Source organism: Chionomys nivalis, chromosome 25 (assembly GCF_950005125.1).
Source record: "Chionomys nivalis chromosome 25, mChiNiv1.1, whole genome shotgun sequence".
Taxonomy (NCBI): Eukaryota; Metazoa; Chordata; class Mammalia; order Rodentia; family Cricetidae; genus Chionomys; species Chionomys nivalis.
Window position 1 is genome coordinate 12,997,690 of NC_080110.1, and position 13,689 is coordinate 13,011,378.

At 42.3% G+C, this 13,689-nt stretch overlaps 1 long non-coding RNA gene across 1 annotated transcript in view; it reads left to right on the plus strand.

Annotated features, from left to right (window-relative positions):
- The window catches only part of LOC130866223 (uncharacterized), a 47,320-nt gene extending 39,356 nt beyond the window's left edge, over positions 1-7,964 (plus strand). The window contains exons 2-3 of the long non-coding RNA XR_009056331.1: positions 6,090-6,264; positions 7,653-7,964. This is a non-coding gene — a long non-coding RNA (uncharacterized LOC130866223). The remainder of the gene's footprint in view (positions 1-6,089; positions 6,265-7,652) is intronic.
- Positions 7,965-13,689: the final 5,725 nt, after the last annotated feature.

The following is a 13,689-nucleotide window of genomic DNA, read 5'->3' on the forward strand; positions in this document are numbered from 1 at the left end:
CAAGGTACTAGAACCGAACCCTGGAAATGAAAGTTCAGCAGTACCTATTCGGTTTGTTTCTGATTCCACATCCCCAAACTTTATTATAGGAAAGAGTGATGCTAGCAAGACTCTTGAACATAATCGATCTTCTGGGGTTTTCTTAAAAATATGGCATTTGATTTTCAAACATATGCCCAAGGTGCACATGGTTCCCAATTGTGCTAAGTAGAAAGACATTAAAATCCATCAGTGTTTATCTTCCTACTTTTCCCTGGTCTATCTCTGACTTAGTAGTAACTGATTTTTTGTTGATTTTTAAATCTAGAATTCTGAGCACTCATCCACAGGCAACAGCCCCCTAACTTGAACATTGACATGGGAAGCTGCAGCTGTTGTATCAAACCAGGACTGTCTAAAGCAAGCATGCCTGCTTTTTGCTATGGCTGTCCAGACCCTGCACCTCACACATGCTAGGCTAGTGTTACTTTAGGTTTAGCTATAAGCAATGTAGTTTACCATCACCAGACTCCATCCCCATTCCTATATTTCATTTACTTTAGCAACCACATCTTGTGTTAGGGCTCCTGAAACAAGATAAAAACAAGTTTTTATAAACACTTCCCATTAACCATTACAATATTGAACCTGAAAGTGAACGAAAGCCATAACAGCAGCCTGAAACTTGGAGCCGTTTACATCTAAACTTATCAATAGCTCCGCATTTTTATCAGTACCAACAGCAATGCTTGCTGTATGGGTACTAAGTCTTTGCAGTTTTCAAAATGATTTCAGTATTCAAGTCTAAAAGCTCACCCCAAGAATGCCGTCAATTACTTCTAGTGTATCTTGACTCTTAGACAAGACAGCTAGACACCTCTCAAATAACTATGACCAGTGACTGCTACAGATGCCTCTTATATTCCCTGCGTAGTGTTTGATTTTCTGGTTTTCAAGTCAAAGCAATACAATTTAAAATGTCTTTAGTGTTTGCAGTTGAAAGGGGCAGGGTTGGGGCATGCCTAGGAACGTGATTTGTGATTCGTACTTTTGGCTCTAATCCCCTGGGTCTACACAGAGAGAAACGAGATGAAGTGCAGCAATGTGGATATCTCAACAGGGAGACACAGGGTGCATTCAGTCCCAACCGCTAGATTTGCAGGCTCTGTGAAGCAACAGAAAATTCATGGAGCAGAGGAGAGAGGCTAACAAATTAGCTGATCTTTGGCGATGAGACTCCTCAGTTGCTGCTCCAAGGAACAAACGCTGAGTTCCAGGACACTAAAACCTATTTACAGTCCTCTACCTCCCACTTCGCTGGGCACTTTGAACTGCATCCAAATTGAATTCAACACACCATCTTTTTTTTTTCTAATGCTATTGCAAGTTAATGGCTCTTTTAATCTACATCTTATCTCTCAGCGCTAGTCTGTGGCTGGTCTTAACTCTTAAAGTGTCAGATCAAGGGATATGAGACCTCGGTCACTCTTCCAGAGTTTAAGATTGATTAAAAAAAAAAAAAAAGTTCAGGGTCAAGTAAATGAGAGGGTGTTGTGGTGTTCTTTAAAGTTTCAGAATGCAGAAAAATGTTTCTTAAGGAAAAAAAATCAGCTTTGTCTTGTGGCCATCCTACAAATCATTGCCAAGCAACGACCTTTTTGAGTAGATCATGGACAGCTATGCTGTCTCTCTGAGTACAGCTACCAAGCGGGACACCCATGGGTAAGGGCTGTGCAGTGAGGACCCTTGGCTGCTCCTGCTGGAGAAGATAGATGGATCGAGATAATTTTAGAGGACATGGCTGCCTTTAAAGATAGAATCTCAAACTGTAGGAATATACTTGGGTTTAAATGAGAAAGAAGAGCAGAAAGAGGGTGAACCCACAAGCACTGGGTTTGAAACAAAAGTGGGGGTGTGAGGGCCTCTAAACCAATCCAAACTGAGCCGGCATATAGCTAAGTGGTAAAGCATTTGCTTAAAATGTGCAAAGCCATGGGTCAATCCTCGGGATGGAAAAATGCAGTGCGTTGGGGAGGGGGGAGAGCTGGCAGGATCATGTGATTCCCCTCAACCCGTGGCCAAAAGGAAAACACTTAAGTTATCTGATGCTGACAGTTCCTGATTTGAAAAGATCTGTCTGGTTTCCTCGTGTAAGATATGGGAAGGGGGAGAGAGACTGAATACACGTGAAAGTTACGAACCGTTTGCACATAGTCTAATGTATCAGAGGAAGATGATACAGAGCACTTTGGACTCTGGCAACAGCAACGGGAGGAGAGGAGAGAAACTCATGAAAGATGAAGAAGGCAGGAAGGGCAGGTTTTAGCAGCAGGTTCTATATATATACACTTTGAGATGTGTTGGGAATTCTAGCAGAATTTTTTTTCCATTTTATAGATGCGTTCTTTTGGGGATTTTGTTTGTTTGTTTGTTTGGTTGGTTTGTTTTGTTTTTGTTTGAGACAGGGTTTCTCTGTATCTTTGGAGCCTGTCCTGGAACTAGCTCTTATAGACCAGGATGGACTCGAACTCACAGAGATCTGCCCGCATCTGCCTCCCGAGTGCTGAGATTAAACACGTGCGTCACCACCGCCGGCTTTTTTTTACTCCAAACGTAAGAACATATAACCTCCCCAACAAAATCTTAGCTATGCCTGTAGTAGAACAAAGCCTCAGACCAGAGAATTAAAAATACTTCCTTCAGTTCACCTCTACTAGTCAGGAAATGTGTTGTCAAAATTAATTGCCATAATTTGTACTACAAAACCATAGAAATTGTTTTGAAATATAAAATGGCATTTCAATAGAGAATCAAAAATTTACATCTATAAAGCAATTGACAAGGACCAATCTCTCCCTTGCCTAATATGACTCAAAAGTTATGATCATTCCTGAATGTCCAGTTTGGTCATACAATAGAAGAAGCACAGACCTGAGGGGAATCAGTACTTTAGATATAGTGGCATAACTAATAACATGTTTTAAAAGATTTGCTCTTGGAGCATTTGAAAAAATAATGAGAACTACTGATTTTCTCTTTCTGCACAAATGTTCAATAGGTAATCCTGTTTCTAGAACATTCCCAGGGTTCCTGAGGTTCTGTGTGACTACTTTAAGACTCTGTAGAACCACATCACCAATCTCGATACCAGCTAGAGTTGAACCTTAGTTCTGTCCATGGCAGGCAAAATGGGGTGGAGGTGGTGGAGACAAGCTAATGGCAAAGCCTTGGGAAAGGCAGTGTTTAAGAGACAGAGTTGCACGAGGGTGAGGCACCATAGTCAGGAGGGACCCAGACTCAGATGTGAGTGAAAACACTGAATGAAGGAAAGAATTACTTTGAAAGATGAGGCCACTGGGTCAGAGAAAGCAGAAAAACAAAAGTAAAATTTTAACTAGAAGATGGCTCTGGGGTTTGGGTGTCCATTGCCAAGTCTACAGTCTTCTGCCCACTGGAGAGAAAATACTGTCTTGTCTATGAAGCCAATCCCCAGCTTCATCATTTTCAACTATACAAAGCATGTGGGTGTCCAAAAATTCCTTCGATGCAAGTCAAGAAGTTAAGATGGTCACTTAAACTTCGGATGATCTGGGTGAACCTCGGGACTTTATTCTGGGGCACAGAGCTCAGACAGGAACAGGGAGCAAATGGCTTCAGACTGATGGCAATATCTCAAGACCTACAGCCAGACAGCCGAGAAGAAGCAAGGTCATTGGTCATCTTCATACACAATGGAATTAAACCTTTCCTAAAGCTGGATTTCCTACAGAATTTCCAGCTCACCAGCTCATTTAGATAGCTGATTCAACTCACTTGGGATTCTAACTGAGGGATCTCAGCAAATACTCAATAAAATAGCAGTGACTGAAGTAAGGGCTCAATCAGCTAAGGAATGACTGGGAGCTCTAATTCGTTCGCACAAAACGTCCCCTTTATTTCTGTGGCAGATTGAGTGTAGTGATTTAAAACATGATATAAGTGTTTGTCTTTTGTTTTAAATTCCTTTCCTCATAAGGGCTTTGGGAAATGCTTAAGGACAGTGTATTCCTTCCTGGTTCCTTCTAGGATATAGAGGATGGGGGCAAAGTTTCAGTGGTTCACTCCCACCACATACACACACACACACGCACACACACAATGTAACATGTCTTACTGAGCCAGGATCACGTTCTATTAGCTACCACTTTCTCTTCTTTCTAATGTCAGCATCACAGAATTCAGCCCTGCTGACTTTAGATTCTCCTATTCCAACAACTGAATCCACACATTTTGCTGAGGAAGTTCCCTGTCCAGAACTCATCACCTTTCTCCTACACTGAGAAAACTACACATGAACATCTCCTCGTTTTCAATGTTGCCTACTTTCAATTGGTGCGTACACAGAACCCAGAGTAATCTTGCTTTAATGTAAGGGAAACCACATTCAGAAATGCTCTGTGTTTAGAATTAGATGTTTATTGGAGAAGCTTTGAAAATCACATTAGATTATATTTTTATAAGCTGAAAACAGCGCCTGGCACATGAAAGTTAAGTGTTAGCCTTGTTACAACTGGCTATTCTCTCTGCTTCAAGCAACAACCTTCTCTCACTTTGCTTGGTGAAATGCATACATCTTCAAGACGACATTCAGCAGCTACCTTCTTTTTTTCTAAGCAAAAATAGTTTCTTGGTCCTGTCTCCCTACAGACACATCCATACCTCTGTACTGAGACACTGAGTGGAAGTTACAGTTGCTCACTACTCAATATCCCTGAAGTCTGGAGAACTGTAAGCACCCACTACAGGGACGGTCACTGTCTGGAGAACTGTAGGCACCCACTACAGGGACGGTCACTGTCTGGAGAACTGTAGGTACCCACTACAGGGACGGTCATTGTCTGTCAGTATGTTCCATTAAAAACTGAGCTTCTGTTCATTGCTGTCTCCTTGACTGTGGGACCATGCACCCTAAATATCAGCAAGTCTCTTCCTTCTGTCACCCAATACGCATTCCCCGTGCTTTACCTGAAACTGGTAATTGCAATGGATTACTGGCCCCGCTATTTACAGTTTCTTACAGCTTCACACAAAGTGGGCAATGTTAGCTTTCAGCAAGGTCATTTCAGAGGGCCATTTTTTTGCCAAAGAGACCCTGAAGTGATGTGTATCTCTTGAATGTGAGTTATAAGGAAGTGTCTCTGGGGATTTGGGCGATTCATTTGCTAAATCTAAAGTTGATTCTGTCATGTATTAAAAAGGGGACAGTTTTTCCCCTATTAAAAAGAGGGGACTCAGTTGACGGTGTATTTGCCAGGCAAGCCTGAAGGTCTGTATCTGGACAAGGGAGCATGAGCCTTGTTCTCGTTTTTTAGCTCAGCTTATCACAGTTGAATCATTTAGGAAGTGGGAACCTCAACTGTGAAAGTGTCCCCACCAGACTGACCTGTGTGCAAGACCGTTGGGTATTTTCCTGTTGGGTGATTGATGTGAGAGGATTCAGGTCACTGTGGGTAGGGACACCTCTACTGGTGGCCCTGAGTTCTATAAGAAAGCAGGCTGAGTAAGCTTTGGAGAACAAGTCAGTAAGGAGCATCCCTCCAGGGCCTCTGCATCAGCCTCTGCCTCCAGGTTCCTGGACCACACAAGTTCCTCCCTTGATTTCCCTCCACAGTGGAATGTGCCTTGAAAGTTAATAAGCTGAAATTAACTGTTTCTTCCACTAAGTTTTTTGTGGTCATAGTGTTTCACCATACCCATAGAAACCCTAATCGTGACATACTTGTAATTCCAATGCTAGGAGAAAAAGACAGGAAGCCATGAGGGTTTCCTGGCAATCCAAACTAGCCAAGTAAGTGAGTGTATTAAAATGTTCTATTAAAATGAATCTATTGCTGAGCTACCGTTTTAATCCCAGCACTCAGGAGGCAAGTTCGAGGCCAGCCTGGTCTACAGAGCGAGTTCCAGAGAAACCTTGTCTTGAAAAAGAAAAGAGAGAGAGAGAGAGAGAGAGAGAGAGAGAGAGAGAGAGAGAGAGAGAGGAATTAAAATCAATTTATGTGTGTAGGTTTGATGTGACTATTTTAAAATTTTTAAGTGCATATTTGATTTACATTATGTTTCTATCTCTACAGATCTAGAAAAGCCCTGTTGACATCCTGCGCATACAGAAACATTACCATGGGGCTTGCTGCCAACTACACCTTATAAAAGGCCATTTCACACGGCGTTCTCCGCTCTTCCACAAGGGATTAAAAGATAGGTGCTATTCCGCACGCGTGATACCAGTCACATGGTCAAGAAGCCGAGGTCGAAAACAAAAGCAGCGATAATGTACTGACTTCGTTCTCCCACTAATCAAATGTCTGCACTCCTTTTCATTTCCAACAAGTTCTAGAATACCTGTGTTCTTGACTGTTTCAAATTATTTCTAGTTCACGGAAGAAAATGATCGTGGGTATGCGAATATACTCAGTTAATATGCTAAGTGCTGATATGATCATAACAAAAGCAAGGAAGGCCACGAGCAGCATGGTTGCATCACCTACGTATGACGTAGCTGTGTGAGCCTTTGCACGCATGTATGCATGAGCTCCATCATCTGCGTATTACGTAGTCACATCAACCCCCTGTGCGCATGCGCTACGTAGCTTTTAAAAGTTAAACGTCCCTCCCTCCGTCCCTCCCCCCACCTCCAGGCCTGTACATGCCCCTCTTATAAACTCCTAAGCAGGCTTGTTGCATGTTCCGTGTTTCTTTCTCAGTCACTCCAGGTAATTTCAGTCTTTCATTCATTAATTTACTCAATAGGGTTTTAATAATGTTGCGATGCACAGGGAGTATACTTGTGAACAAAGTTCTAGCCCCCATCAGATTGTGCAATCTAACAGAAATTCTAGTAATTCCATGGAATAAGCATATTTGAGTCATGCTTTATTTACTATAAAGAGACACTATGACCAAGGCACCATGAAGGAAAAGTGGGTAGAGAGAAATTAGAGTAGTAATTTATAAACCATGAATTTATCAGTAGCAAATGGAAGGCCCATAACAAAAGGCAATACGTGCATGCCTTCTACAACCGTGACTTAGGTTACAGCAGGATATGTTTCCTACAGTATCTCTTAGCTTTATTTCTAGATGAGGCTCAACACTTAGCAATTTTCTCAGTTAAACGAGGCCAGCCTGGTCTACAAGAGCTAGTTCCAGGACAGGAACCAAAAGCTACGGAGAAACCCTGTCTCGAACCCCCCCCCCCCAAAAAAAAACAAAACCTTTTCATATCTACGTAGATCAGTCTATGGCACTTTCGTTGGGAGTAGCAGACTCTCTGAACTTGTTTCCTATCCATGTGAACACTTGAGTTTGGGCTTTTCTAAAAATAATCTTCCCCTGAAACCACAAAGCTAAGCTAACATTGCCTCCAGTAAACAAAGAATGTACACACACTGAAGGATGTTCACGCTGGATGTGTTCTGGGTATGACCAAAAAGCTGTGTGGGGGGGGGGGGGGCGGGGGGATGACAGGAAAATATCTTCTCCATTTCCCCTTTACTTCCACCCCAGAACTGGAAAATGGTCACAAGGAGAATCTTAGAGACCCAGAAAGGTTTTTAATGCCTCATTTTCCAGCTCTTCACGTTTCTAATAATGGTGGACCTGGCAGGTAATGCTCATGTTTGTCAAACATTCCACAGACCACGGAACGGACATAAATAGAAGGAGTCTAAATAAGTTGTGGGAAGCGCACCCAGTGGCCTGTGGAGGCAGCGAGGAGAAGATCCTTCTCTAAATCCTTCTCTAAGGGGCCTAGAACATCGGGGAACCACACGTGTACCCATTGTGATTCAGACATTTCGGGGAAGATTAGATGATATTTTTCCCCTTGGGAGTAAGGACCTGCAATATCGGAAGGAGAGAGGACAGACATGAGAGAATGACAAAGAAGACTCCAGCATCCTTTCAGGTTCCCTGACCCTCCCTCCCTCTGCCTGGCCCTCTTTGACCTCTCCCTAATCACATGGTGAGTGACCACATGATGTTTTTAAAGGTTTTTTCTATTTCCTTATTGTCTCATTATCTCCCTTTTTGTAAAACTACTAGCAATTTTACTCTTTAGAAGAGCCGCAAGAGGCAGATTTGGGGTCACTCTCTTTAATCCAACTTAAGAGGCAGTCACTGGCCAGTTCTTGGGTACACCCTAATAAAAATCAAGCTTGCTTCAAATTTGGCTCAAATTGTGGTAGCCGTCTTGTTCTCGCCTTTGGGATTAATAATACAAAAACACCAGTGACTGCTCCCTCTGCACAGCGATTCCCCGGGCCTGTGCACGCCCCCTCTAATAAGCTCTTAAGCAGGTTTGCTGTGTGTTCCGTTTCCTTCTTGCTCATGCCAGGTAATTTCAGTGCCACCATGTAAAAATCTAAAAAGCTGTGAATGTGTCAGGCAAAATCATGGTACACCTTTGTACTTTTTTCATTTTATTTTTTTCAAAATTTAAAAATGATACCCTTTTAGAAATTTTTGATTATGCCATAAATTACACATTAAAATTCAAAACTATTCCTATCAGGATTTAATAGATTCTGGGGTTGTAGAAAATGTCAAAAAAATAAAATTCTATATAGGATTCTCCCTTAATCCTTACTTTGTCTTCTTTCAACGGCTCAGAACATCTTCCACCACTGAGATGCCCTTTCCTCCCCACTGCTTACAAGATCTCCTTTTTTGGTAGTCTTTCTGACTTTGCTCATTTTGAAGTTTTTTTAAATCAAATTTCCTTTGACCCAGGTTTCACCACTGCAGGTATCCCTTAATGAATTACCTGTTGCCTTTGTTTTAACTTTTTCTTTTTTAAAAAATTAATTGTTGTGTTATCATGCAAAATAATGGGTTTCATCATGGTGTCATAACTCGGGTGAGATGATGCTTAGCTCTCTTTTGCTGTATCCCACCCTTCTCCCGCCTGAACCCCCAGCACCTGCAGCTCACTCTCCTTGTCCGCTCTGGCTTCTGCTTTGGTTGTAGAACACATGCATCCCATTCTCACTGGCCTTCAGCGCTCTTCTTCCCACCCCAGGATTTCCTTGTTTTTGTCGGGTATTTTGTTTCAGCAATGAAGAAAGTAGGGAATCCGTTAAAAGAATCTAACGTACAATTTCACATTGACCTGTGATTTTTTTTTTCAGGACTTGTTCTACAAAACTACATCTAAAGCATTTAAAGTATTCTTTGAAGATGTAAGCCCTAAGGCACCAGGCTCAGGTCTACCTGAGAGCAACCTTTGGAATAAAATCTAGCAATACAAGTATTTAATTGCACTCTGCGGCTGATTGCTCCACAAAAGCTGAGGACACCCTGCCTGGATCATATGTTCACAATATAGGGAGGGGACGCTCTCTCCTGCGGTCCTCTCAGCATCCCTGTCTAACTCGTAAGCCGGCAGGATCTGGACAAACAGAAGGAAAATGTACAAATGTTCTTAACATGTTCTTAACATTTCACATGTCTGTGGAAGCCTTTGCAAGGAAAGAAAAGAAAAAAAAAAAAAAAAAAAAAAAAGAAGTGACCAGAGCAAATATATCAAACATCACACATGCTTTTCAGAAACGGAAAGAGAAAGTGCATGGAGCAATCAAAGGGGGTTTGGGTTAGAGGCGGGAAGTTATGGGAAAGTGAGGAAGAGGCATTTAGGGGGCAGTGGGTGGAAGGAAAGGGTGGTTTTAGTGAGTTTGCACAGAAGGTAGATCAACTAAGACCCATATTCTGGAGCCAGGTTCCTGGGAGCTGCCCCACCTCCCACCCCACCTTCAGACTGTAGGGCCCAGCCATGAAAAGCTCAAGAGAGACCTAAGTTTCAGATTAGACCTCCCAGGAACAGACCACTTAAGGGGAAAGAAAGTACCTAATGATCCAAAGGAAATGCCTAAGGCTCCAACCACTGTAGATAGGATCGCCTGGACGTCCCTTAGTTCAGCACACACCCATCCCCTTTCACAGGACAGCCCTAGGCAAATGTCAGCCAATCAGAGGTCCTGAAGCTTAGAAATCCCTCACCCTAACCTCTGCTATGAGAAAAAAAAAAAAAAAAAAACAAAAAACCCACCCCAATTGAGGTCGAGACTTTCTGATCATGCCAATGTGTTGAATACACGGAGAGTCCAAGTTCAAACTTGAATAAAGGCTCTTTGCTTTTACATACAGCACTTGGTCTCCTTGTTGGTTTTTGGGAAACCCCACAATCTGGGAGTTTGGGGACTCATCGGACCCATTGGGACCATGACCATGTAGAGTCTTTAGCTTTCTGTAAGTTTTCTGTGTTTACATTTTTTTTGTGTGTGACTTTTCTGTTTTAGATATCTTTCTATCAGTGGGCCCAGAATCTGAATGAGCCTGTAGATGGTCTGAGCAGACAGACTGGGAAAGAACCACGTGGGGGGGGGGGGTACTTGAGGAGACAGACATTCTAGGGCCCACCTGTATAGGATTGATTCTCTGGTTAATTTGGGTCCCAGGACCCTTCTATATGGGATCAAATTCCTCTGGTTTCTGTAAAGAGACAGATCAGGTCACACCCACAGTCTGGCATGGAGTGTCAGGGTACCATGTTGGGGTGACATCTCTCAGGGTCCAGCCTTGACAGGTTCATATACTCCAGGGTAGGGGTGTGTGGATTAGAAATGTTAGACAAGAGGGACATAGATATGAAAGAAATACAGAGACTTGGGGTACTACCAGGAGGGCAACCCAGTGGCTACTAACAGGACATCTTGACCTACAGTGTGGTTACTTGGTGCTTCAGGTATTAAGATTGTAATCACTTTTGTTTGCTCCTTGTGTCATGATAAAAAAGTCTTTTGCTTTCTTTCCCTTTCTTGATGGGGTATTTAAGGCTCGTAAGAAATAAACGTGGGTGCATTCAGTATTCACTGGGTTGCCATGGTGGCGTGGTGGCACTGGTGGCAATATAGAGATTAATAGAACTAAAAAGTTAATGTAAGAGTTAAAAACCAAAAAAAAAAAAAAAAGAGTTAGCCAATAAGAAGCTAGAGTTAATGGGTCAAGCAGTGTTTTAATTAATATAGTCTGTGTCGTTATTTTGGTTCTGGGTGGCTGGGATGAACAAGCAGCTCACCCCAACAAATTTCACCACCGTCTTAATTAGGAGTGACCACGTGAAAAGGGCCTAACTAGGAGATAGCAAAAGATCTCCAAGATAGTTTGGATTGGGATAAATTTTTACATGATAATTCATGTACTGTCCTAAACACAAGGTTTATTTTAAAAAATAGGGTTTAAAATATTCAAGCTACACCTCAATGCTTTTGGACACAGAAATGAATCTTGCTCTGGCAGCTAAATGTTGTAATTTAAAAAGTCACCCAGGAGATAATGGTTTTAAAGACATAAAGGGATCATAGGGAACAGCTGAGGTTTGCAAATGTATGGCAGGACTAGAGTCCCAAAGAGAGTCCAGTTACAGGATGGACCTTAACAGTTTTAGAAATGCCAGCACCAGGTGGCAGTCACCAGAAACACCAGCTCCAATGCAATGGAGCAGGCAAAGACTCCACAGGATCAGAGCAAAGCATCTGAGCAATGCCCACTATCACCAAAGATCAATGGTCACAGCGCTGCCATTGATATCTTCCTTATGTGCATGCTCCATAACTCCCCTCCCCCAAAGCCCGCCATCACACCCTGGCCTGCCCCCGTCTCATCCCTGCTCAGAGGCAGCCATTTTGTATTTCCTTTGAGTGATTTTGTGGTATTCCCTGGCCCTCAATCACCGAGATACCCTTTCCTGAAAAACAAACAAACAAAAAAAAAAAAAAAAAAACCTTCCCATGCTGATTCCCAGTCCCTGGTGAGGCGATGCACTTCTGATGTAAGGAGCGGACATTTTTTGTGGAGACACGGCCTATTCTAGGAATAAGGTGGATGGAGGGGCAGGAGCCTTTCTCGCATCAGTGCCTCGAGCTCAAAGTAATCAATTTGCCAAAGCAGCAGATTTTACAGGAGCCTGAACTCATCCAAGAATCAGAGTACAGGCCAGAGTTATGAAGACCCAATGCTGAGACTTGCCCACCAGACCCCGCTGGCTCTGAGTATTCAGAGCTGTGACAAGATCCAGACAAGCCTTGGCATGAACTTTCAGTGAGTTGGACAGGGAGTCACGTAGAACAGAAACCCAGTGAATTTTTGTGACAGGACAAAAAAATAGTCAACCTGAACGTGGTCATCTATGTGTTTTGGTTTTCACAGTGTGAGTTTAACAGCATGGAACAACACCAAGAAACTCTGCTTTAATAGACTTCGTTAACTTGGATGGGTTTCCTCCACTGTTTTATAAAAAAAAAATACTAAACGCTTTCTATCTGAACCCTCCACTTGTTCACCAAGCTGAGGTTAGGAGAAACAAAGCGTCCTCTTGCATCTCCAATAGTAAATGGCAAATAACCCAGAACGCTCCCTGGTCAGAAGTTGTGGCCATGTGGCTTACTACTCCACAGCTGTGATGTAGGTAGCATTTGAATCACATAAAAACTACGCTGATTATTACCATTGCCCCTGGCTACTTTATTTTTTCTTTTGCAAAGACTGTCTCTGAACTGATCTTTCTACGACTACCGTAAGAAGGGAAGGGAGGGAGGAAAGCCCCGGAGCAGGTGGTTATTATAATGGCAGCCTCCCACTCCCAGCTGACCCACATTATCTCCCATCTGTCACAAGCCTAATTCATAGAGAAAAAGAACGAACGCATCTTAGGAGAAAGCGCTTTCTGTGCATTATTTTTTCCTGTTGTATTAATTCATTGATATCTTCATTTTGTCTTAACATCTTTACAGTCTGCATAACTTACAAAGAAATCATCTCCAAAACAAGTTGACAGATGTCAAATAGATGAGAAAAATTGTGTATGTAACACCCCAATTAAATAATAAAATCCAGTGAAATGGGGGCCTTAGTACACTTCACAGTCTGGCCACTTTGAGGACAGCCATTTGGACCTGCTAGAAGTATTAATTCCACGTAAAGTGTAAGAGAGTGACTCAGACTCTTACTTTTTAATGTATGCAGTTAAGATCCAGGGAAATGGCCCAGTAGTAGAGCATTTCCATATGATCCACAAGGCCCTGGGTTACAGTCCCAGAATCACAAAAAAGTCAGATTTACTTTACTTATTATTTCTGTGGATGTGTGTGTATGTGTGCACGCGTAGGTGTATGCACGCACGTGTGGGTATGTGTCAAGGTACAGATGTGATGGTCAGAGAACCACTTTGGGATTAAGTTTTCTCCTTCCACCATCAATCAACTCCTAGGATAAGATTCAGATAGTCAAGCTTCCATGGCAAGCATTTTTACCCACTGAGTTATGTTATTGGCCCTGCAAAAACTAATTTTAAAACATAAACAAAAGAGATAGTTGAAGGTCTTCTCCCTAGCTAATGAAATGACTTCAATTCTTTTCAAAATACCATATAATGAGTATATCTTTTCTCGCTGAAAAGCAAATTTCCCTGTGTTCATTGTATCACAAAAAAAAACTGTGAAAATTAAGACTAAAATGACACTAAGTCGAGAAATAGGAGGTGCTTCATCCATATATAATATAAACCCATGCTGTCGCTACATTTCATCTCTGTAGCATAGCTTGAAATTTTCAGTTCAGATTGTTTTTGCAATCTAGTAAAGAAAAAAATCCTTTTGCACTTTAAAACATTGCCTGGCT